This window comes from Nerophis ophidion, linkage group LG20 (assembly GCF_033978795.1).
Source record: "Nerophis ophidion isolate RoL-2023_Sa linkage group LG20, RoL_Noph_v1.0, whole genome shotgun sequence".
NCBI classification, from domain to species: Eukaryota; Metazoa; Chordata; class Actinopteri; order Syngnathiformes; family Syngnathidae; genus Nerophis; species Nerophis ophidion.
This window is the reverse complement of record NC_084630.1, coordinates 42,461,641-42,487,239: the sequence shown is the minus strand read 5'-3', so window position 1 is coordinate 42,487,239 and position 25,599 is coordinate 42,461,641. Positions and strand designations below refer to the sequence as shown.

At 41.1% G+C, this 25,599-nt stretch overlaps 1 protein-coding gene across 3 annotated transcripts in view; it reads left to right on the top strand.

Moving 5' to 3' along the window:
* The window catches only part of fbxw7 (F-box and WD repeat domain containing 7), a 349,039-nt gene that overhangs the window by 33,084 nt on the left and 290,356 nt on the right, over window positions 1–25,599 (top strand). For 2 of the 3 annotated variants that reach the window (XM_061881246.1, XM_061881244.1), the window contains exon 2: window positions 19,984–20,133. The exons of the other annotated variant lie outside the window; for it this stretch is intronic. The gene's annotated coding sequence lies outside the window, so the exon portion shown is untranslated. The remainder of the gene's footprint in view (window positions 1–19,983; window positions 20,134–25,599) is intronic. 3 annotated transcript variants of the gene reach the window in all.

The following is a 25,599-nucleotide window of genomic DNA, read 5'->3' as shown; positions in this document are numbered from 1 at the left end:
ACGCCGCCTTTGGCAGCCGTTTGGGTTACACGGGTTACCATGGCAGCAAGCAGCAGCAGCAGCAACTCCGGTCCGCCGTGCTTCCTATCCCTCAGGGTTTAAACGCCCGCTACTTGTAGATAGCTCCTCTAATAAGACCAGGAGCTTCGTGGGTTAACACTTGTGTGGTTTTTCTACTACAAAATGGTGTGCACTCAAATCTAGAAAACAAAGTACACACAAAAAAATTCAGTTGTGCACAGGCAATAATCCCAGAAAATTGTTTTTGTTCGTGGAATTGAGCGCCACGTTTGTGCGGCTGAGCCACTACGTCCACACCCTAGGGCAGGGATCGGGAACCTTTTTGGCTGAGAGAGCCAAGAAGCCAAATATTTTAAAATGTATTTCCGTAAGAGCCATATAATATTTTTTTTTAACACTAAACACAACAAAACGCGTGCATTTTTAAGAAAGACAAACATTTCTAGAGATGGTCTCTTATTCTTTGTAATAACATTGTTATTCTGAAGCTAACTGTGGAGGGGGGCGTGGCCTGCGGGCCTGCAGCGAAGTGGGGTGTTGCCAGTACCGGCCTCGAAATCAGCGACAGGTGTGTGGACGGCCCACCTGGGCCTTTTTATTTGATCACCTGTCGCTATGTTATAAGCAACAGCCAGGAGGAGAGACGGGCTTGGGGCTAGAAACCAGAGCGCGAGGGAGAACGAAAGAGAAAAAGACAATTGCTGGAAAGCAACTGAGAGACTTATTGAAAAATAAAACAATATTGTAACCCTGAAACAGGCTCTCATGTCAGTGCTTGGTGGTCTGAAGAATCCCCTGGAGGGCAAGTCCCACCCTAACCAATAATAAATAAATGACTTCTTACCAACTTCTTGAACATAAAAATGCATGACAATGTTTTATATTTTGAACGTTATTTTTAACACTGTGATTACAAGTGGAATTATTCATTCTTTATCGTGTTAAGCAATGTCAGCTCAGATTTATCCAAGAGCCAGATGCAGTCATCAAAAGAGCCAAATCTGGCTCACGAGCCATAGGTTCCCTACCCCTGCCCTAGGGTAACTGCACTTTAAAAAAAAAAACAACATTTTGCTTATCATTTACAATCCCTATGTATGTTTCTTTTAATTATGTATTCTTAATCATTAGGGCAAATACAACGTGGCTAACAATGTATCTAATCATTCCTCTTATAAGCCCTCTGAAAAAACATCAAAAAACTGCCAACAATACTCTTGACACGTGAGTACTAACCAAGTATTAGCAGTATTGTTATAAGCGCTAACTCAGATAAACTATTTTTTAGTGGCGAATTAATCACAGAGCGCTAATTAGCTAATGCTGGCAGAGTATTGACATACTGCTGTATCGCCTCTGAGCTGGTGAAAGTTAATTCTAGATCATAAATCATGCCTCTCACCTGGATAGTAGAAGGATGTGGACATAAACCGAGAAGTTGGTCAACTTAAACATTCAACTTAGAACCAAAGATGGCGAGAAAGACACAAAAAGACGCTTTTTTTTACCCTTTGTGAGGATTATGATTATTTCTTCAGTTAACAAGAAGATATAAACATCCTATCAGTCGGCATCCCAGTGAGCGCAGACTTTGTACACTAAGTGATTGTTGTATTATCTTTATAGTTTGTATATCTTGTTCAGCACTTGACAATACTGCCACAGGTTGCTTCGTGTTTCACTACAGCTGGATCTGTTCAGCACAAAGCTTCTAAAGCCCTTTATCCATCCTCAAAAATCTAATGTTCTGGATCATCGTTTGTCCCAAAGTACTCTTTTTTTTAATTATCATTATTATTTTTTGTCTCATGTTAAGTCTGCCATGATTAGTAGTGTTGTTGTTGTCGAAGGAAATAGGGAACCTTGTGATTAATACAGATCCATATGCTTAAAACGAACAAAATATGTAAATATTCCATGTTGATATTAATTTGCCTGTTACTACATATATACATACCATATTTCCTTGAATTGCCGCCGGGGCGCTTATTAATTTAAAATCTCTTCTCACTCCGACACTTACCAAAGGCATGCGGTAAATTTAGGCCTGCGCTTAAACATTTGAGTGTGATGTAAGGATTCCATCATGAAAAGCACATTTATTAAAAAAAAAAGTTATTATGGTCTTACTTTTACCTATAAATGAAGTCCATGCGCAGCTCCTTCTGATCAAAAGCATCGATAACTTGTTTATAGAAGTCTTCCTTATCTTTCTTCAGTTTTAAAATTCTCTCTGTCTCGATGCAGATCTTCCTTTATTACCTCCTGCTTCGATTGAAAGTCCAGTTTAGAAAACTGTTTTATTTTAGATATGTAATCCTCCATGTTAAAAGTGCAAGCGAGAGGAAAAAATAAACTCTTGCTGCTTGTTGTCACTTCTTCTGCAGCCGAGTAGTAGCAAGAAGGATCACTAGCGCCCTCTACCACGTGGAGGCGGGAGTCATTTAATGACTCATATTTGACACACGCAGCTACGGTATATTTATAAAATAATAGCTGCTTACTGTTCTTTTTAGCATATTCAATAGCTTGGACCTTAAATCCTACTGAATAGCTCTTATTCTTCTCTTTATGTGATTTCAAATGATTGAAATCAGCCTCCTCCATTTTAAAAATGATGACAGGTGAAGTGTCACTCCTGACGTGACGAGTTTGACCCGGCGGGAATTCTAGGCATATGCTAATTATTTGGCGAAACGAGTTTGACCCGGCGTAAATTCTAGACATGCGCTAATAAAAATAATATTTAGCGAAACGAGTTTGACCCGGCGTTAATCCGGAGCCGGCGGTAATGCTAAGCATGCGCTAATTATTTTGCGAAACGAGTTTATAAGACAATGATGGAGGCTTATGGATGTTTTTTTACAGCGCTTTATTGACGGAATAGAGTGACTCCCTTTAGCTCCGTTGTCAGCTGACTTTTGGTAGCGTTTATTTCTGTGTTAAAATCCCTAAAAAAAGAAAAACGTGTTCTTTTCTTACACAAAGATTGTGAATGATAGACAAAAGTCCCAAAAAGTGCCGTTCCCCTGTAAATATACAGGTCATATTTAAATTAGCCATGTGCCTGAGATCCCACACTCAGCGCTGTCGGAAAGCACAAAAGTAATGAGCAAGACGGCATCAGAGTTTCTTGCTGGAGTGTATAAATGTTCTCCATTCCACTATTGTTGCTCGTCAGTGCACCAGTGCATGCGCCGGGGAAAAGGTGCCGTTTAGTATTTCACACGCGTCTTTTTAACATAAGTATACTTTGCACACAGAGACAATCGTGTGCTTGTTTGAAAGAACTTAAAATGTAGTTTAACCAGGAAAAAACTGCAAGTTTAACCACTGACTAGTAATGATACTGTAAAGATTGGATAACAAAATACGGAGGGTGAATATGCTCAATGTGCTTCACAGGGATTATTAATATTTGGATGATTCCGTAAATAAATGTACCCCACATGGCGCATAATGTCAGTTTGTAGCCTGTATTGTTCACCCAGGCCACATTGCTACAATGTTACTGCACATATGATCTGCTCATTGATCGAATACAGTTTTTTTCTGTTGACATATTGGTTATATGATGGCTAGCAATGTGTGTGCAGTCGATTACGTTAGATAAACCTGCTGTTGCTTCAAATTGTGTTTTAATTTTGGCCTGTTCAGGAATTTAACTGCTCAAAAAAATTAAAGGAACACTTTGAAAACACATCAGATTTCAATGGTGAAAAAAAAATGTCGGATATCTATACTGATATGGTCAGTTTAATGTCTCAGGAACAAAAGGATGCCACATCTTTTGATGGAAATAAAAGTTTTCATCCTACAGAGGAGAGGGCTCAGTATATAGACACCCCAAAAATCAAAGTGAAAAAATGATGTGGCAGGCTTGCTAACTTTGTTAGCATAAATGAAGGGGATTTAACATGGAGAAAATTAGCATCATGGCTAACGATGAAATATAGTAACAAGCAATTACACCTCTATTAAACTGAAATATATTTATATCAAATATATTTACCCCAGTTATATCAACACTTACCTGACTGGATGAAGTCCTTGGGCTCAAATACTAGTGTGGCCTCAATAGTCCTACTGTAGTATGTAGCATGCTGGAAATGATCTGTTCATGTGATAGAGCAGGGGTCGGGAACTTTTTTGGCTGAGAGAGCCAAGAGGCCAAATATTTCAAAATGTATTTCCGTAAGAGCCATATAATATTTTTTTAACACTGAACACAACTAAACGCGTGCATTTTTAAGTAAGACCAACATTTCTAGAGTATAATAGGTCTCTTGTTCTTTGTAATAACAGTGTTCTTCGGGAGCTAACTGTGGAGGGGGCGTGGCCTGCAGGCCTGCAGCGAAGTGGGGTGTTGCCACGATCAGCCTCGAAATCAGCGTTACGTGCGTAGATGGCCCACCTGGGCCTTGTTATCTAATCACCTGTCGCTCTGTTATAAGCAGCAGCCAAGTGGAGCGATAGGATTGGAGCTGGAGCCAAAGCACGACCAAGGACGACAAAGAAAAAGACAATTGCTGGAAAGCAACTGAGAGACTTATTTAAAAATAAAACAATATTGTAACCCTGAAACAGGCTCTCATGTCGGTGCTTGGTGGTCTGAAAAAACCCCCAGCAAGGCAAGCACCACACTAACCAATAATAAATAAATAACTTCTTACCATTAGCACAACTTCTTTAACAGGTGCGGTGGAAAAGGATTGATGGATTAAAAATGCATGAGAATTTTTTGTATTTTGAACATTATTTTCAACACTGGGATTACAAGTGGAATTATTCATTACTTATCGTGTTAAGCAATGTCTGCTCAGATTTATCCCAGAGCCAGATGCTGTCATCAAAAGAGCCACATCTGGCTCTAGAGCCATAGGTTCCCTACCCCTGTGATAGAGGAATGCACCGTGCAGGGTTGAAATTCTACTGAATATGCATTAAATCAAGTTGTTTTAGCTAATAATCTTGCTTCATGCATGTTGCATTCAATGTTTATTCCCATTAATTTCCCATTAACTCCCATATATTCCCGTAAATTCCCAGAATATTGCAACCCTACTCTTGACACATCTCCACTTTGAAAAAGTGCACACACCAGGTTTATGCGTTTACGGACTACCGTTGTACAGAATACCATGTGAGAGCGAGTGAGCGCTGACAGTTGATCAGCCAGCCACTGGTCGCTCCCGAAAATATTATGAAAATTAAATGCATTATATCATGGGTGTCAAACTCTGGCCCGTGGGCCAAATTTGGCCCGCCGTGTAATTTCATTTGGCCCTTGCGGTAATATCAAATTAAGATTAGAGCTGGCCCGCCGGTAATATTCAGCGGCGATGCCTCTGTAACACCGCATTCACCCCTGATACTCGTACTTGCTAACCCTCACGATTTTCCTGGGAGACTCCCGAAGTTCAGTGCTCGCTCCCAATCAAAAGGGACTGGGTTCAAATCCCAGTCAGATCAGTCGGTAACAAGGAAAGCTTTTATATCATAGTTTACTGAGACAGGTTCTCAATTAAAAATTTCATTGGGGCCTGAAATTTCCCTTTAATAAGACCAAGGATGGCTGAGTGGTCAAAACAGGTATTTCCCAATCAAAGATGACTGGGTTTAAATCCTTGTCAGGTTGATCGGTAACTCGGAAAGATCCAGTGGGAGGAGTTAAAGTTCACCCGGACAACAATATTGGGGGTGTGTCTTGAAGGCACTGCCTTTAGCGTCCTCTACAGCCTACCGTCACGTACAAACAACGTGCCAGCACAATTACATAAGATGCGGCTTTAACACACACAATTGAATGCAAGGCATACTTGGTCAACAGCCATACAGGTCACACTGAGGGTGGCCGTATAAACAACTTTAACACCGTTACAAATATGCGCCACACTGTGAACCCACACCAAACAAGAATGACAAACACATTTTGGGAGAACATCCGCACCGTAACAGAACATAAACACAACAGAAGAAATACCCAGAACCCCTTGCAGCACTAACTCTTCCAGGACGCTGCAATATACACCCCCGCTACCACCAAACTCCAACTCCCCCCCCCTTTTTTATTTACATTTTATTTGATATGCCATTGATATTTTTTAATCATTATTATTATAATTTAAAACTCTATTTTGCTTGTCACTATAAAGTTAAGCCTTGCTTGTTCAATATTCAATGCAAAACTTGTTTGGCTCCCTATTAAAATGTTCATTTGTTCAACCTTGGCCCGCGGCTTTGTTCAGTTTGAAATTTTGGCCCACTCTGTATTTGAGTTTGACACCCCTGCATTATATAATATTGCTGTCCTTCTCTCCTGTAGAGTGACCCACATTTTCAAGGCATCCTCCCGCTCGTTCCCACAAACCCGGAAATGCTCCTGCGTGTATAATAAACCAACAAGTGGCAGATCAAAGCTGTGTTAGTGTGCACATTTAAACAACTGAGTTGCCGTGACAGGTTAAAAGCATCAAAAAACACCTCCCTTCTTTCCTCAACACCATCGTTTGCCCACGACGTGAAGCGTCCGGCGCACCGTAACATCTACGGTGCGCCGAGGGACCTCGTATCCATTCACCTCTCTAAGACACGCATAAATAATGTATGTAATAAGGTTTTATTTGGCAAAGACATGCACACTGTGAGCAGTACACCGTGTTCCTTGTGTGCACTTTGTGATCGCACTCTGCAATGGGATATTTATTTCTAGTTAGCTCTTTCCATCCCTCCATCCGTCCATTTACTACCACTTGTCCCTGTTTGGGTCGCTGGGGTGGCGGAGCCTATCCCAGCTGCACTCGGGCGGATGGCGGTGTACACCTTGGACAAGTCGCCACCTCACCGCAGATAGACAGCTTTTGAAGTTTCATTTTGAAATGAAAGCCAAGTTCATACACTGTTTTTTTAAAATAGAAAGGGCAATACAAATGTGTTTTACATAGCAAAGAACATAATAATGATTTCAATTAAGGCTGGGTGATATGTTCTTTTATTAACCTCTCAATATTTTTAGGCCATATCGCGATACACCGTATATATCTGGATATTTTGCCTTAGCCTTGATTGAACACTTGATGCATATAATCACAGCAGTATGATGAATCTACAGTTGTGATCAAAATGATTCCACCCCCACACAATTTTGGTGTTTTAGCAAGTTGGACATATATTCCGTATTTTGTTTATAGTCATATCAAATAAAGATGTGTCAAATAGACAAATGCAACGTGAATTACAACATTATATTTTGTATCATACCAAACAGTGTCATTTCTCTTAATATCTCATTGACAAAATTATTCAACCCCTTGAAGATCATAACTCTTAAGAACAGAATTTGAATAAGGTCTTTTCAATCAGGTGTTGAAAACACCTGTAGATGTGATTAGAACTATAACGAGCAACCATTAAACTGATTGAAAAAGACTGTGACGCTCATCTTCTTGTAGATGGTCAATGGTGTATTTGCAACATGGTGAAGTCCAGGGAGTGGTCAAAGAAGTCAAGAGAGGAGGTCATTTCTCTTCATAAGAAAGGATATGGACATAAGAAAATAGCAAAGACATTACACATTCAAAGAGACACAGTTGGGAGCATAATTCGCAAGTTTAAAGCTAAAGGCACAGTGGAAACACTACCTGGGCGTGGTAGAAAGAGGATGCTGTGTGCAACTGCTGTCCGGTATTTGAAGCGTACAGTGGTGAAAAACCCCCGGGTAACAGCTGAGGAACTACAACAGGACATTGCAGAGGGGGGAACGCAGGTTTCGTCCCAGACAATAAGGCGCGCACTACGAGATGAAGGCCTCCTTGCCAGAACTCACAGGCGCACCCCACTTCTGACTACCAGGCACAAGAAAATTAGACTCCAGTATGCCAAAAATCATCTGGGAAAACCCCCAAAGGTTTTGGGAAACTGTTCTATGGAGTGATGAGACAAAACTGGATCTCTTTGGGCCTATGAATCAACGTTGTGTCTGGAGGAGAAAAAATGAAGCTTACAAAGAGAAGAACACCTTGCCTACTGTTAAGCATGGTGGGGGGTCCACCAAAATTGTGTGGGGGTTGAATAATTTTGATCACAACTGTATGTGTCTACATTCAAACATTCTTCTTCATACTGCATTAATATATGCTACTTTTAAACTTTCATGCAGAGAGGGAAATCACAACTAAAAGTGTATTTATTGAACATTTATTAAGCAGTGGCACAAACATTCATGTCATTTCAAAACAGAAAGTGCAAGATTGTCTGAGACATTATAAAACAAGCTATAAGTGCACTTTTGTGCATGATGTCACTAAGATGACATATCAAAACAACACTAAATTAAAGTGCACTTTTTGTACAGAACGCCACTACAATAGTTTAAAACAAGTAAAATGCACTTTTGTGCATGATGTCACACAAGATATTTCAATAAGTGTCAAATAAAAATGAGCTGCATAGCAGGAAATCATATAGTGTATGTCCTTCGCTATGTGGTCGGTTCCTGTGGACGTTATCTCCTGTTGTTGACTATTTTTTTCATACGGTCTTGATCTGGAAATGGTTGACATGCAGAGTTTAAAGCACTCTTCATCCTGTAGCACAGGGGTAGGGAACCTATGGCTCTAGAGCCAGATGTGGCTCTTTTGATGACTACATCTGGCTCTCAGATAAATCTTAGCGGACATTGCTTAACACGATAAGTAATTAATAATTACGATGGTAATCACAGTGTTAAAAATAACGTTCAAATGATGAAACATTCTCATGCATTTTAATCCAACCATCCGTTTTCCATCGCACCTGTCCAAGATGTCGCATAATTGTAAGAAGTATAACATTTATTATTGGATAAATTTAAAATAACAATGTTATTAAAAAGAATAAGAGACTGATTATACTCTAAAAATGTTGGTCTTGTCAAGACCTGGACTATGGTGTGGTTTGTTTTCCCGTGGTGCAAAGCGATTGGAACGGACATGGCGTGAAGGTAATGACATCTTTAATCTTAACTCAAAAATATTACAAAAACAAAGGCATAAACAAAAGGCGCTCTCAGTGGAGGTTAAAAACTTGGCTATGAAAACTAAAATTCGCACAATGGGAGAACTATGAACATAAAATAAAACTTACAAACTATGGCATGAAAAACTTACTTGGACCGAGAAAGAGCATGGATCATCGGCATGGATAACATAGGTGTGTAGGAGGTGATAGAGGGTGAGTAGAAGGTGATGTCGCCAGGCTGACTGCCTGGCAACTGCAGGCTTAAATGGTGATGTGGTGTTTGACAACAGGTACATGAGTTCAAGTGAATCAGGTGTGTTGAGTCGTGAAAACAGGTGAACTGATTGGTAGTCATGGAAACAAAAACAAACCAGGGTGCGCAAAAACAGGAACTAATGGAGTCAAAAACAAAACAGAACATAAATAAACAGAACATGATCACAAAGAAATGACAGGTCTTACTTAAAAAATGCACGCATTTAGTTGTATTCAGTGTTTAAAAAATATTATTCGGCTCTCACGGAAATACATTTTGAAATATTTGGCTTTCATGGCTCTCTCAGCCAAAAAGGTTCCCGACCCCTGCTCTAGCAGGTACCTTTTCAAATGATGATACAAATTAGCAGTGCTGCTACTTTTTTTTAGCAACACTTTTGCCGCATACTTGACATATTACGGTTGTCTGTTCGACATCTTCCCGCTTGAAGCCAAACCACTGCCAGACGATAGACCCCTGCTGTTTATCTTGGGAATTAATTATTCTTCCTTCATTTGTTACCAGATTTGCACCTTCTATCTCTCGTATTACTACTCGCACCACTCTGTTAGCACCATAGCTAACGTTACCCCTTTCGCTATGTCTCTGCTCAGCGAGGGCGTATGACGTTGCACGCGTGACAGTATGTGACGTATGTAAGAAGGTGTGCTTGTTTTACGTCTCTGAGAAGGAGAGACAAGAAAGAGTGAGAAGAGCCTGTAGTGCACCTTGAGGATTCTAGCGGGAACTCTCATTCAACCCTTCTTCGATTACGCTTGCACCTCCTGGTACCCCAGCACCTCCAAAACCCTCAAATCTAGACTCCAAACATCCCAGAATAAGCTAATCCGGTTACTTCTAGACCTCCACCCCAGATCACACCTCAATCCAACACACTTCTCCAAAGTGGGCTGGCTCAGGGTGGAGGACAGAGTAAAACAACTTGCACTGAGCCTAGTCTATAAAATCCGCTACACCTCCCTGATACCGAAGTACATGTCCAACTACTTCCTTAACGTAAATGACCGCCATAACCACAACACCAGGGGGAGCTCCACAAACCACGTTAAACCCAGATTTCGATCTAACAAAGGTCTTAACTCATTCTCTTTCTATGCCACATCAATGTGGAATGCACTCCCAACAGGTGTAAAAGTAAGTGCATCTCTATATTCCTTCAAAAGTGCTCGAAAACAACACCTCCAGGCAACTTCAACACTTTACTAATACCCTCCTCCATTCACATCCCATCTCCCCGGATTATAAACAACTCTAATGTATTTCTAATGTATATACTTGTTCTTATGCTATGTGAACTCACTATGTTCTCTGCTGGCTGTACATATCCTACTAAATAAGACCTACGCTGTTTCAATGTCCACATTTCTCTGTTGATGCAATTGTTGATGACTGAAGTTCTGATATCAACCAAAGCTCCTCATCCCACCCCCCGGATTGTAAATAATGTAAATAATTCAATGTACATACTATGATGATTTACTTGTGTGATGACTGTATTATGTTGATAGTTTATATTTGTACCATGGATTGATTAACGTGGACCCCGACTTAAACAAGTTGAAAAACTTATTGGGGTGTTACCATTTAGTGGTCAATTGTACGGAATATGTACTGAACAATCTACTAATAAAAGTATCAATCAATCAATCAATCAATAATGCCAGCAGCCAAAAGCAACTGCGTGAGAACGTATACTCCAATATCACCATATAGTCATTTTCTATATCGCACAGAGACAAACTCGCGATATATCGAGCATATTCCATATATCGCCCAGTCCTAATTTCAATACCGTTAAAAATAATCGTCATTATAATTTTGTACGTAATCGTGCAGCCCTATTGAAAAGTACCAAAAAGTATTTGGATACGTTTTGGTACCAGTACCAAAATATTGGTATTGGGATTTGTGACAACCCTAGTACGCACTCTTAATAGATGAGGCCCCAGGTCTGTCGGATTTGTGGTTTAGCTAGCTTGAGGTTCTGCCTCCTCAAGTGCTGATCTGCTCAATATAAATGATAAATGGGTTGTACTTGTATAGCGCTTTTCTACCTTCAAGGTACTCAAAGCGCTTTGACACTACTTTCGCATTTACCCATTCACACACACATTCAGACACTGATGGAGGGAGCTGCCATGCAAGGCGCTAACCAGCACCCATCAGGAGCAAGGGTGAAGTGTTTTGCTCAGGACACAACGGACGTGACGAGGTTGGTACTAGGTGGGGATTGAACCAGGGACCCTCGGGTTGCGCATGGCCACTCTCCCAAGTACATCACTGTGCTTCACTTTTTCCAGATTTTGTTATGTTACAGCCTTGTTCCAAAATGGAATCATTTCATTTTTGTCCCAAAAATTCTACAAACAAATCCCCATAATGACAATTGAAAAGTTTGTTTTTAACGAAATCAAAAATAAATTTAAAAAAATTACGTGTACAAGTATTCACTCTTCTAGCCGTCCATAGCGTTTCTACTCTATTCATAAGGCAAATACTGAGGAACTGCCATGCTTTCTCTACCAGTCAGCGGTAATGTCCATTTTCTGACACCTCAACATTTCCAAAACCACACCCTTTCTTCCTAACAAATGAAATGCCTCACATTTGTCATCTCCACCTTGCTTAACCCTGCTTCCAAACACATCTCACAGTTATCAAGTGTCGCACAGCTGGATTGCCTGGATGCACATCTGTTCTTTTCCCAGAACTGCATGTCCAAATCCACTTTTTCTGTTTATATCTACTTAGAAATATCATTCTCTCTCTCTCTCTCTCTCTCTCTCCAAAAGCCAACTTTGTTGCTGCTGGGGGAGTGCGGTGGGCTTAATATTGTTGTCGGGCAGCTGCTTGATTTCACACTTTGAAACACTCCCATCTCATATTGACCTCTGGTTCAGAAAGGATCGGGAAATAACCACTTTTTTGGGTGGGTTGAAAATGGTTGCATGTCTTGTCCAGATGAATGTGTCTCAACCAGACTTTTAAGAAATAGTTTGTTTTTTTGCTTTTCGACCGACCTCTTGGAGGCGATTAACATTCTTCCACATCGTCATCTACAACGCTAGCACTAACATGTTCTGCATTAACGAGGCATTTGTTGTTCACATTAAATAACCGTAAATTCTGGACAATAAAAGTTGCTACTTTTTTTTTTTTTTACACTTTGAACCCTGCGGCTTGTAAGACGGAGCGATAGAAAACATAATTTTATTAGAGAAAACACAGAAAAAGAAAAAAATGTGTTTTATTATTTGTGCTACGGCGCCTTCTTTTGGACAAATTCGCTCCCTGCTTGCACTGCAGTATCCTTCCATTCAGTGGTTTCAACAACCGGAAGTCAAAGTGGCGTTCATTCTTCTAGCCGTCCATAGCGTTTCTACTCTATTCATAACTCCAAGCGACGTTTGTAAGTTTTACAATATAACTAAAACTGTAAATACTTACTAAACTGACCCTCGTATGACGTCTGTAGGAGTGTTTTCATGCATATTTGTACGTGCTATTGTAATGTAATGACGCGAGCAGTAGCTAATATGCTAACATGTTTACGAGTGTCTGTGTTAGTATTATTAACTTACAACAGCACTCTCTTTGCATTGTTTGGGTTTCACAAATTTCTCAGTAAATTTACCAAAACGTCACCGTGGAGTTATTGAGTCCGTTTAGCTCAGGGGTGTCAAACTCAAATACAGAGTGGGCCAAAATTTTAAACGGAACAAAGCCGCGGGCCAAGGTTGAACAAATTAACCTTTTAATAGGGACCCAAACAAGTTTTGCATTAAATATTGAACAAGCAAGGCTTATATAACTTTAGTGACATGCAAAATCCAGTTTCAAATAATAATAATAATAATTAAAAGAATATCAAGGGCATATCAAATAAAATTTAAATAAAAATGTTATGTCTTTTTTTCTATTTGCAATCTTCTGAGGTAAATATAATTTTTTTTTCCACAGTCTAATAATAAATTTGAAAATAAAATAACAATAATGAATGAACCAAACATTCAAGCCTTGAAGTAGCAAGAGAAAATGCATGAATAAAACATTAATTATGTGTCAGTTTGCTGGAAGTTTCCCGGAAGAATTAGTGCTGCAAGGGTTTCTGGGTATTTGTTCTGTTGTGTTACGGTGCGTGCGGATGTTCACCCGAAATGTGTTTGTCATTCTTGTTTGGTGTGGGTTCACAGTGTGGAGCATATTTGTAACAATGCTAAAGTTGTTTATACAGCCACCCTCAGTGTGACCTGTATGGCTGTTGACCAAGTATGCCTTGCATTCACTTGTGTGTGTGTAAAAGCCACAAATATTATGTGACTTGCTGTTAGTATGGAGGAAAAGCGGACGTGACGACAGGTTGTAGAGAACGCTCAAGGCAGTGCCTTAAATGCACGCCCCCAATATAGTTGTCCAGGTGGAAATCGGTAGAAATTTTGGAGAATAGTTGCCCCGGGAGATTTTCGGGAGGGGCACTGAGCTTCGGGAGTCTACCGGGAAAATTAGGAGGGTTGGCAAGTATGAGTATTAGCGGTGAATGCGGTGTTACAGCGGCACCGACGCTGTATAACACCGGCGGGCCAGTTCTAATGCTTAATTGATATTGCCTCAAGGGCCAAATTAAATTACACAGCGGGCCGGATTTGACCCGCGGGCCAGAGTTTGACACCCATGGTTTAGCTGATTGGAGCGCAAGCTTCCGCAGCTACTGGGTCCATGATGGTGACTTTTGTTTTGTTTGATCAGCCATTTTACTGCCATGTTGCAGACACCGTTTTGAAACAATTCAGGTATGTAAATAAATATTTACAGGATCTTACAGTGTAAATAACTAATTTTGCAAGGTTTTTATCTACGGCTAATATATGGAAAACTATTTTTTTCCCCTGAAATTTTGTGGGTGCAGCTTGTATTCCGGTGCGCTCTATACTCCCAAAAATATGGTATCTCGTATAGTCTTAGTGAGTGTGTTGTAGAAAGGCATTTAACCATTGACGTGAACAGTGGCTGTAGGCAACCTCCCGATGTAGTTCTAAATTACATTTTTTATTTAAATTATTGGATTCCAGAATAAGTATCACAGATTCCCCCAGATTGCCAAACAAACAAAACGGAACCATGACGACACAAGGAAAGAAGGACAAAAACTGGATTTCCTTGTAAAAAAATTGAAGTTTTGCCAGGCAAGCAGAGGAGATGTACTGTACCAGCGACAAGCACAGCTTAGCAGGGTGAAGAACAAGTCTCACAAGAACTCAAATATCAAAACTATTATTAACAATTCCAAAAAAATGTTCAAATACATTTGTATTTTTTTAATAAATAAAAAAGGGAAATGTTCACATGCAGAGCAAACAAGCTTGTGAACAGTAGTAATAACTTATATTATAATTAATTATGTTTTTTAATACTAAGTACTAGTATCATGTGTGTATATATTGTATCTGCTGATTTTCTTCTGTTGCAGTTAAAAAAGGGCCATTCAAAAAAAAAAAAAAAAGTCAAATACCGATATACGTCAAAATGCCAATATCGGTGTCGATAATCGGTCCGGCCGAAAAGCGGTCCATCGGTAGAGCTAAATAAAGACGCAAAATAGCGCTCACAGTTGAGTTTTGGGCTTGATAAATCACACTGCTTGTGCTAAATGATTGTATTTGCAATGTTTCTTCCCGGTATTGTGACGACCAGCATATATTCTGAATATTGTGCCCCCTTTTTTACTCACTTGAGAGATGCAATCAGCTTTGCGTGTGCTATCAAGTTTGCTCTTCTGTTAGTAAACGGAAACCTTTTGTAGATCAGGCCCAAACTACTTTTTGACAGAGTAGGGACAAACAGTTTGGGGGAAAAAAAGTGTGTTTTTACTCAAAAGACCGGCAACAATGCCAAAAAATATCCCTTGATTTAAACTGAAATGAGTTTATGAAGGCAGCACGGTGGTAGAGGGGTTAGTGCGTCTGCCTCACAATACGAAGGTCCTGAGTAGTCCTGGGTTCAATCCCGGGCTCGGGATCTTTGTGTCGAGCTTGCATGTTCTACCCGTGACTGCAGGGGTTCTTTCTGGGTACTTCGGCTTCCTCCCACCTTCAAAGACATGCACTTAGGGATAGGCCCCTCCTACCTTTAAAGACATGCACCTGGGGATAGGCCCCTCCCACCTACAAAGACATGCACCCGGGGATAGGCCCCTCCCACCTTCAAAGACATGCACCTAGGGATAGGCCCCTCCCACCTCCAAAGACATGCACCTGGGGATAGGTTGATTGGCATCACTAAATGTGAATGTGAGTGTGATTGTTGTCTGTATCTGTGTTGGCCCTGTGATGAGACGGCGACTTGTCCAGGGTGTACCCCGCCTTTCGCCCGATTGTAGCTGAAATAGGCACAAGCGCCCCCCGCGACCCCAAAGGGAATAAGCGGTAGAAAATGGAGTTTATGAATGCCTGTCTGTGCGAGTGAACAGAAGCCAATGGACTTCAAGTAAAGTTGAAGAGACTGCCTGTGCTTTTAGTTCGGTAGTAGCACACTGGCCTTTTTGCACCGGCGACGTGGGTGTGCGCCCTGCTTTTAGCAGTAGGTAAAAACAACGCAACTGAGAGGGCGAGAGAGCGAAACAGAGAGACTCTGCTGGGGTGGGCACACTTTTTCTGCAGGCGAGCTACTTTTCAATGTACCAAGTGGAGGGGATCTACCTCATTCATATACATCATTTATATTGATCTACGTATGAAAGAGAGGTTAAAGGGGAACATTATCAGCAGACCTATGTAAGCGTCAATATATACCTTGATGGTGCAGAAAAAAGACAATCTATTTTTTTAACCGATCTCCGAACTCTAAATGGGTGAATTTTGGCGAATTAAATGCCTTTCTGTTAATCGCGCTGGAGGCGATGACGTCAGAATGTGACGTCGCCGAGGTAACACAGCCACCATTTTCATTTTCACATTACAAACACCGGGTCTCAGCTCTGTTGTTTTACGTTTTTTGGACTATTTTTTGGAACCTTGGAGACATCATGCCTCGTCGGTGTGTTGTCGGAGGGTGTTACAACACTAACAGGGAGGGATTCAAGTTGCACCACTGGCCCCAAGATGCCAAAGTGTCTGCCGCCAGACCCCCATTGAATATGTGGGAGTGTCTCCACATTTGACCGGCGATGCTAAGGCAGACATGGCACAGAGATGTATGGATAACCTGCAGATGCATTTGCAACGATAGTCAACGAAATCACAAAGTTGAGTTTTGTTGATGTTGACTGCCAGCTAATCGATGCTAACATGCTACGCTAATCGATGCTAACATGCTATTTACCGGTGGTGCTAAAGCAGACATGGCACAGAGATGTATGGATAACCTGTAGATGCATTTGCAACTATATTACGTTTCCTTCCACCCACATTTAATGCGAAAAAAACACTTACCAATCGACGGATTTAGGTTGCTCCAGTGTCAAAAGATGCAAAAGTCCTGATCGTTTGGTCCGCACATTTTACCGGCGATGCAAACGCAGCTATTCGGCCATGCTATGGCTATGAATAGCGTCAATAGCTATTCGCTCAATAGCTTTAGTTTCTTCTTCAATACTTTCATACTCCAACCATCTGTTTCAATACATGCGTAATCTGTTGAATCGCTTAAGTCGCTGAAATCCGAGTTTGAATCCGAGCTAATGTCGCTATATCTTGCTGTGGTATTCCCATTGTTTGTTTACATTGGCAGCACTGTGTGACGTCACAGGGAAATGGCCAGTGTCTTTGCAGAGAGCCGAAAATAAGGTACTTTAAAGCTTTATTTAGGGATATTCCGAGACCGGTAAAATTTTGAAAAAAACTTCAAAAAATACAACAAGCCACTGGGAACTGATTTTTATTGTTTTTAACCCTTTTGAAATTGTGATAATGTTCCCCTTTAAGAAGTGAAAGGTGTTTGAGGATAATACAAGCATGTTTAACTAAATTCCTTTCTTTCATGAAGACAAGAAAATAAGTTGGTGTTATTGTGATAACTTGCATTGATTGGAATCAGACAGTAGTGATGATAACCCCCTCAATTTCAAATGGAGGAGACAAAAAGTCCTCCTTTCTGTCCAATACCACATGAAAGTTTGTCCAGCTTCCATACTCTGTTTTATACACTTTACAAGAAGTACATTGGCGGCAAACTCCATAGCTTGCTAGCTTGTGCACGTCAGCTTCCTGAAACTCTTAATTGTTATTTCAGGCAGGATGTAGCAGTACTTTTATTGTGAAGAGAGAAACTCTGCAGTCGGTCTTTAGAGTTTCGACGGCAGGTACGGTTGAAATAAAAAGTGTTTCTGGCCTTCCTGTCGGTCGTTTTTTCCTAATAATGATCTGGCAGCAGCCAGCCTCATCTCACAAGACCCTCGGGTGCTGTGAATGTCAATCAAGTGACCAAAGTCACGTCTCGGTGAAGATTGATGATCGCTCATTTTTAGGTCAGTTTTTTTTAATGTGTGGCTGGCGGTCGACTGACACACCCACTGCCATCCACCGCTAGCTCGCCATCCCTATACAATATCCTGCCCTAATACCCTACTGTGCAATGCTACCCTTCGAGTGCAATACGTCCGACACTGATTGTTATTTATTACTTCGATACTCTTGTCTTGTTCTGTATATTGTACAGTATTTTGTATTTCTATAGTGTTTAGTATATTGTACAGGATTGCTTACTATTTTTATTGGATAGTAGTCTGTTTATTTCAATTGTTAGTTTTTTTCCTTTCTTACCTCTTGTGTTATTTATTTTACCCCATGTGTGTTCCCACTACCGCACTTTAAGTTGGAGTCTTTAATCTCGTTATATGCAAATATAATGACAATAAAGTCCATTCTATTCTATCCACGTAATGGCCACCCCTGGTCTAGACGAAGCTGAGCTGTCTATGAACACAAATCGTTAAATTCCGCCATCAAAATCGGGGTCTCCTGATTGGTTGGGGCCCCTGTGCAGTGGGACATCCTTGAGTAAGGATAGTGGTCTAGGTTGCCAGATGTTTCCCACAGCTCATATCAGAGCAGACGCGACAGAGGACGTAGCGACATAACAATATGACCTCGGACTACGTTAAGGTAACGTGTGGAGTTCCCCAGGGTTCGGTCCTTGGCCTTGCACTCTTCAGCATCTACATGCTGCCGCTAGGTGATATCATACGCAAATACGGTGTTAGCTTTCACTGTTATGCTGATGACACCCAACTCTACATGCCCCTAAAGCTGACCAACACGCTGGATTGTAGTCAGCTGGAGGCGTGTCTTAATGAAATTAAACAATGGATGTCCGCAAACTTTTTGCAACTCAACGCCAAAAAAACGGAAATGCTGATTATCGGTCCCGCTAGACACCGACCTCTACTTAATAATACAACTCTAACATTTGACAACCAAACAATTAAACAAGGCGACTCGGTAAAGAATCTGGGTATTATCTTCGACCCAACTCTCTCCTTTGAGGCACACATTAAAAGCGTTACTAAAACGGCCTTCTTTCATCTCCGTAATATCGCTAAAATTCGCTCCATTCTGTCCACTAAAGACGCTGAGATCATTATCCATGCGTTTGTTACGTCTCGCCTCGATTACTGTAACGTATTATTTTGGGGTCTCCCCATGTCTAGCATTAAAAGATTACAGTTGGTACAAAATGCGGCTGCTAGACTTTTGACAAGAACAAGAAAGTTTGATCACATTACGCCTGTACTGGCTCACCTGCACTGGCTTCCTGTGCACTTAAGATGTGACTTTAAGGTTTTACTACTTACGTATAAAATACTACACGGTCTAGCTCCATCCTATCTTGCTGATTGTATTGTACCATATGTCCCAGTAAGAAATCTGCATTCAAAGGACTCCGGCTTTTTAGTGATTCCCAAAGCCCAAAAAAAGTCTGCGGGCTATAGAGCGTTTTCATTTCGGGCTCCAGTACTCTGGAATGCCCTCCCGGTAAAAGTTCGAGATGCCACCTCAGTAGAAGCATTTAAGTCTCACCTTAAAACTCATTTGTATACTCTAGCCTTTAAATAGACTCCCTTTTTAGACCAGTTGATCTGCCGTTTCTTTTCTTTTTCTCCTATGTCCCACTCTCCCTTGTGGAGGGGGTCCGGTCCGATCCGTCGGCCATGTACTGCTTGCCTGTGTATCGGCTGGGGACATCCCTGCGCTGCTGACCCGCCTCCGCTTGGGATGGTTTCCTGATGGCTCCGCTGTGAACGGGACTCTCGCTGCTGTGTTGGATTCGCTTTGGACTGGACTCTTGCGACTGTGTTGGATCCAATATGGATTGAACTTTCACAGTATTCTGTTAGACCTGCTCGACATCCATTGCTTTCCTCCTCTCCAAGGTTCTCATAGTCATCATTGTCACCGACGTCCCACTGGGTGTGAGTTTTCCTTGCCCTTATGTGGGCCTACCGAGGATGTCGTAGTGGTTCGTGTTGTGGTTTGTGCAGCCCTTTGAGACACTAGTGATTTAGGGCTATATATTAAACATTGATTGATTGATTGACAGTGGGGTTGACTCACCCCTAGAGGTGTTGCACGTCGTGTGAATCGCTCCCACGTATCTCCTCTGGGAGGATTTCCAGCAAACTCTTCTGTATGAATAGCAAAGGCCTACTCATCCCCACCTCTGAGGCCCTGCTTTCTCTTTCTCTTGTCTTGCAGAACGGCATCACAGCGTTCTGACCCGCCGATGACCTCTTGGACAAGCGCACTGAAAGGGCTCTGTGCACGGGACCAGGAGTGGATACCGAGCGTGGCATCGGCAGCGAAGACGAGCGCTTGTGGCTTGAGCAAACACAGGCAGAGAGACCTGTAAGTAAACACTGCACCTTTTGGCAATGTTTACCACAGATGTTTACACACACACACACACACACCCAGGGCACAAGTGGAGTCCGTGGTTGTTGACAGTGGACTAAGGCATCTCATTTCCCTCTTTGTGCAGCATGGCACAGGAGGTTGCTTCATTAAATCATCCTCTGTGACCTGCCTGCTGTCGGCACGCTATCATGACTGTAAACATGGAGGTGAAGCCATTCCTCCCCTCTGTAATGAAAAGATCATGACAGACAGATGGGACTTTTTCCATCATTTCACAAGAGGAATGAGATAATATGATTAAGTAAAAGTTCAAATAGGCGTTTGTAACAAAATGCATTGTGTTTGAGGGCTTCCACGAAGCATCAATTTGTTGTTATGCTTTAGCTGTGGAAAAAGCCCTGCCAATATTTCACTGTAGAAGACTTGAATTAAACCACTTTTGTTCCAGCAAGATGGTTTAATGCTTAATGTTGTCCACAGAACGGAAACAAAGCTGAGTTGTTTAACCTCTGAAGGCCCAAGCTGCATGTTTACATGCTTTTTTTTATTTCTCTTTGCTATTTGGGCTTATTGGACCCTAATTAGAATACCAACTAACAATCATCTTTTTGATATGATGTAGGGATGCACCGAAATGAAAATTTGTGGCCGAAGCCGAATAAAATTTAAACGCTTGGCCGAAGGCCGAATACCGAATTCCGAATAATGAATGTAGTTTTTCACAATTTTTTTTATATTGCACAAATAGCCTAGAATAAATATTTAGACATGTTGTTCGAATAAAGTAATTTTTTATTGAATATTGACACTTTTTTAATAATCCAGTAGCCTTTGCTTTTCAAAAGCACAAAGTTTTTCATTTATATTAGGCCTTCAAACAAAACATACATTCCAAAAAAAAATAAAGTGCATTAAAGTGGATAAACCCACAACAAATGAATTATTGTCCTTTTGGCAAAAGTCTGCTTAGCCACAGTAGATATGCTAATAATGTAAACAGAGGCCCCACTAAATCTCAATTAAGTGTGTGATTGTAACCTCATACACTTATACAGGTAGCCTACACAACAGGCTAATAAGGTAAACAGAGGCCCCACTAAATCTCAATAAGTGTGTGATTGTAACCTCATACACTTATACAGGTACACAACATATCCCAACGTCACCGCGTCACTGCATGTTCGTTGATTGCGTCACCGCGTCAAAAAATTGCGTCACACGCCACTATTCGGCCTTCTTTTTAACTCATTCCACCAAAGGCCGAATGTGGCTTTTTTTCCCATATTCGGCCGAATATATTCGGTTACCGATTAATCGGTGCATCCCTAATATGATGTACTTAGTCCATAAGTAACAAACGTGTACTTTAGTTTAGTGACATGCTAATTCTTATTTTTACACTCCCCCCAAATTCCATTGTATGTTATACTCTTCCGACACCACCAGATGGCGGTATAAGTGTCCACATATGCGGCCATAAGACCCCAATTCAGTAGTGTACACCAGTGGTCCCCAACCACTTATATTGAGTTAGCAAAATTGGACAAAACTTGTCAAAAAACACAGAAAAAGCACACATGCTGAAGCGCTGAGAAGTGACTAGTAGTGTACTGCGCAGCAAGCTCCGCCTCCACAAAAATGCTGCGCCCTGCTTTTTGCCTGCAGGCGGCACACACAATGAATGAATGGATGAAGTTGTCGTATGCAGAGACACGGTTCACACACAAGATACATTTGGCTCCAGTCAAAAGTTCTTAAATGGAAAAGTTTGCAAATAGAGGGGTTCCTTAATTTAGACAGGTAGTAATAAGACCCACTAGAAAAGTAAGAAACAATATGTTGGCCACCAGTCTTGGTTAGCGTAGTGATTTTTCTTTTTCTTCCAGGGTATAAGTTGCATTCTGTCTTGAGACTTTTGAACGGAAGTAAATGAACTATGCAATGGAATCTTTCCCGTTGCTTTATAAAAAAAATCGTGTTCTCAAGGATTATTCGTCCGTCGCATTCCCAAACATGTTGAACTCCGGTGCTCCGGAAGTCATTGTACACAACAAAACAGATGTACATTTGGAAAACATGGAGTTCTTCAACTTCTTTGTTTGTGGTTCGGTCAAGGAATTTTTAGCAAGACTTGTTTTTAATCCAACTTTTTTTCATTGACTTTTTCACATATACAGAAAAAAGGTGCAAGTCGAAACAGTACAATTTTAAAGTCAGGGAATTCTTCATACTTTTACCCCTAAAACCACCCTCCCACCCCACTCAGGTCGAACCAACCAGGGACACATGACACAAACAACAAGTAAGACGACAAAGACACACACATTCACACATCCATCCATCCATTTTCTACCGCTTATTCCCTTTCGGGGGCGCTGGCGCCTATCTCAGCTACAATCGGGCGGAAGGCAGGGTACACCCATACAAGACCAAAAACAGAAAGAGACTAAAAGGAGAGAGAAAGGGAGAAAAAAATAAAATAATTAATAATAATACTAAATAAAAGGGAGATTATTCCTCATCTGCGTCTGGACATAAGTCAAGAGAGTTGACATACAGTAAAAAAGGACTCCATGAACTTTCAAACACTTGAGCTGAGCCAGCACCTCCAAAACCCTCAAATCTAGACTCCAAACATCCCAGAATAAGCTAATCCGGTTACTTTTAGACCTCCACCCCAGATCACACCTCAATCCAACCCACTTCTCCAAAGTGGGCTGGCTCAGGGTGGAGGACAGAGTAAAACAACTTGCACTGAGCCTAGTTTATAAAATCCGCTACACCTCCTTGATACCGAAGTACATGTCAAACTACTTCCTTAACGTAAATGACCACCATAACCACAACACCAGGGGGAGCTCCACAAACCACGTTAAACCCAGATTTCGATCTAACAAAGGTCTTAACTCATTCTCTTTCTATGCCACATCAATGTGGAATGCACTCCCAACAGGTGTAAAAGTAAGTGCATCTCTATATTCCTTCTAAACCGCACTAAAACAACACCTCCAGGCAACTTCAACACTTTACTAATACCCTCCTCCATTCACATCCCATCTCCCCGGATTATAAACAACTCAAATGTATTTCTAATGTTTATACTTGTTCTTATGCTATGTGAACTCACTATGTTCTCTGCTGGCTGTACATATCCTACTAAATAAGACCTACACTGTTTCAATGTCCATTTCTCTGTTGATGCAAATGTTGATGACTGAAGTTCTGATATCAACCAAAGCTCCTCATCCCACCCCCCGGATTGTAAATAATGTAAATAATTCAATGTACATACTATGATGATTAACTTGTGTGATGACTGTATTATGTTGATAGTATATATTTGTACCATGAATTGATTAACGTGGACCCCGACTTAAACAAGTTGAAAAACTTATTGGGGTGTTACCATTTAGTGGTCAATTGTACGGAATATGTACTGTACTGTGCAATCTACTAATAAAAGTATCAATCAATCAATCAATCAATTTAGTGAAAACCTAAGTTTTTCCAATTTCAAATTGTAAAGAACCTCTTTAATCCAACGGCCGTGTGATGGGGGGTGAGCCAGCTTCCAATTGAACAAGATCAGTCGCCTGGCCAGCAAGGTCGTAAAAGCCACAGCGCGTTTTAGTGGTACAGGGCATGTGTTATCAGGGCATATGCCGAAAATGGCTGACAATGGGTTGGAGGGAAAGTCTTGACCGTATGCCTTTCCGATAGTGTCAAAAATGTCCTCCCAAACGTAACATAATTTAGAGCAGGACCAGAACATATGGACATGATCAGCCGGAGATTGTTTGCATCTATTACAGGTATTGCTAACAGTGGGGTAGATTTTGGATAGTTTTGCATTAGTGTAGTGAATTTTATGGATTACTTTGCATTGGATGAGACCATGACGGGCACAAATTGAGGAGGAGTGGACCAGTTTCAGGGCAAAGTTCCAGAGTTTATCAGATATGGTGGTGTTAAGATAGCAAGACTTGTTTTTGCTCGAATAAGGTTGCATTTCATAATATAACTTCACGTCTGCAGCCATGTTTGCTGCCTTTTTGTTGCACGCGCCGTTTACTAGTATCTGGGTTTTTACCCGTCTTTATCAAAATATCACATTAGATCTCAAAGCTTCATTTATTTTTTTACTGCCTTTGGTGAAAACTTAACTCTTTTCAGTTTGCTCACATTTGCTTTATTTTATTTAGACACGCCGAGTTGGTGATTTACGAAACTCTCTTAGCAAAAATGCGCTTTTAACTCCGAAACACGATAAAATACAAATAATATCAAGATAATAATGGGAAATACTAAAACGTAAAAAGTATATTAAACAAACTTTTAATGAAGTGACCATAATAAGGAAGGAAAAAAAAACATATAAGTCGCACTGGGGTATAAGTCGCATTTATGGGGGAAATTTATTTAATGAAACCCAACACCAAGAATAGAAATTTGAAAGGCAATTTAAAATAAATAAAGAATAGTGAACAACAGGCTGAATAAGTGTAGGTTATATGAGGCATAAATAACCAACTGCTATGTTAACCTAACATATTATGGTAAAAGTCATTCAATTAACTATAACATATAGAACATGCGGGCTTCACGGTGGCAGAGGGGTTAGTGCGTCTGCCTCACAATACGAAGTTCCTGCAGTCCTGGGTTCAAATCCAGGCTCGGGATCTTTCTGTGTGGAGTTTGCATGTTCTCCCCGTGAATGCGTGGGTTCCCTTCGGGTACTCCGGCTTCCTCCCACTTCCAAAGACATGCACCTGGGGATAGGTTGATTGGCAACACTAAATTGGCCCTAGTGTGTGAATGTGAGTGTGAATGTTGTCTGTCTATCTGTGTTGGCCCTGCGATGAGGTGGCGACTTGTCCAGGGTGTACCCTGCATTCCGCCCGATTGTAGCTGAGATAGGCGCCAGCGCCCCCCGCGACCCCGAAAGGGAATAAGCGGTAGAAAATGGATGGATGGATATAGAACATGCTATACCTTTACCAAACTATCTCTCACTCCTAATCCATAAATCCCATGAAATCTTATACGTCTAGTCTCTTACGTGAATGAGATAAATAATATTATTTGATATTTTACGGTAATGTGTTAATAATTTCACACATAAGTCGCTCCTGATTATAAGTCGCAACCCCGGCCAAACTATGAAAAAAACTGCGACTTATAGTCCGAAAAATATGGTACCTCTCCAGGAACTCTGAAGAATCTTGTATCCTTATCGCATTTCGAACGGTTCCAACTGCCTGAAACAAAGCAAGCACAGGGCATTTTTCCTGGAGAAAATCAAAATGCCGCCCGGAGCGCTATGACAACCGACGCTGGCTTACCCACCGATTGGAGTCTCACATAGTTCATGACATCAGGTGAAAACAACCTATACCAAGAACCGATAAAAACAATCCACCCTGATGAACAACACAGTGCATTGTGTTCACCTCCAGA